Here is a 1,428-nt window from a genome sequence, read left to right as displayed (position 1 = left end):
AAGCCTGGCATTTGTTGATTGAAAGTATTGTTTTGCTTATTATTGTTATTGTTGGGTCCATTTGGATTGTAAAGAATGTTTTGACTTCGGTTTAGGTTTTGCCTTGGCTGTTGATAATTATTTTGATAATTATTTCCCTGCCTTTGGTTTATGTAGGAAACATTCTCACGTTGTTCCATCGTTTGCTCAATATTACAGTCTTTCGTTAAGTGTGGTCCACCGCATTGCTCACAACATATTTGTATTGCGTGAATATCTTTAGTCATCTTTTTCATTCGTCTTTCAAAAGCATCTATTTTTGCGGAAACGGAATCAAAGTTATGGATAGAATTGGCTCTAGCCGCTTTGGATGAATGTAAGATATCTTTCTCTTGGTGCCACTCATGTGAGTGGGAGGCTGTTTTATCGATAATCTTGTGAGCTTCAGTAGCGGTTTTCTTCATAATGGAACCACCAGCAGCTGTGTCAATGTCTTTTCTTGTAGCGACATCGACGCCTTTATAGAATATTTGAACTATTTGAAAAGTGTCTAAACCGTGTTGAGGACATCCTCTCAACATCTTTCCGAATCTTGTCCACGCCTCAAATAACGTTTCATTTGGCTTTTGTGCGAACGTGGCAATTTCTCCTTGAAGTCTCACGGCTTTAGATGCTGGAAAGAATCTTTGAAGAAATTTCTCCACTAAGACATCCCATGTATCAATCGCTCCTTCTGGTAATGATTCTAACCAATCTTTAGCTTCCCCAATTAAAGTCCAAGGGAACAACATAAGATAGATCGTTTCATCTTCAATTTCTCTGATTTTAAATAAAGTACAAATTCTATTAAAGGTTCGAAGATGTTCGTTTAGATCTTCTTTTTCTGTACCACCGAATTGGCATTGATTCGTAACCATGTGTATGATTTGTCCTTTGATTTCAAAATTTGGTGCAGTAACTTCTGGTTGAGTAATGGCATGACCTTGGCCCGTACGTGTGGCTCTCATTCGATCTTCCATAGTTTGAGGTTCTAGATCTTCCATATTTTGACTAGTTGAATCCGAATCACTAGAAGATTCTGATTTAACGGTTCCTTCTTCGACAAACTCCGTTTGAATAAATTGTGGTTCAGGAGGAATGTTTAATAGTTCAGGATCTTGGAATTGTCCCTGAATATCCTCCGGGTTCTCAATTGTGAAGTCGGGTTCAAAAAATGGATTATCTGAATTTTGAATTTAAGTATTTGTTCGACTAGATGATGATTCTAAAAATTCAATGGCAGCAATATTTGCTAGATGCCTTGATCGAGTTACAGGTGGTGAACGTATGAAAGGTGGTGAACGTTTCGCTCGGTGCATTCACTGAATATCCTATTAGTTAAAAAGATAAAAATTATATAAGTTATCAAATTAATAGACTTTTCTGATTTTGCCCACTTTTCGAATAGCC

General features: G+C 37.1%; 1 non-coding gene across 1 annotated transcript; it reads left to right on the top strand.

The window, feature by feature from the left end:
- The first annotated feature begins 531 nt into the window (after positions 1-531).
- On the top strand, positions 532-638 carry LOC139879074 (small nucleolar RNA R71). The gene has a single exon (XR_011769926.1). It is a non-coding gene; the product is annotated as a small nucleolar RNA R71 (small nucleolar RNA).
- The last annotated feature ends 790 nt before the right edge of the window (positions 639-1,428 follow it).

The sequence above is a fragment of the Rutidosis leptorrhynchoides genome, chromosome 11, assembly GCF_046630445.1.
Source record: "Rutidosis leptorrhynchoides isolate AG116_Rl617_1_P2 chromosome 11, CSIRO_AGI_Rlap_v1, whole genome shotgun sequence".
NCBI classification, from domain to species: domain Eukaryota; kingdom Viridiplantae; phylum Streptophyta; class Magnoliopsida; order Asterales; family Asteraceae; genus Rutidosis; species Rutidosis leptorrhynchoides.
The sequence above is the reverse complement of the archived record's forward strand: the minus strand, read 5'-3'. Positions and strand labels throughout refer to the sequence as shown.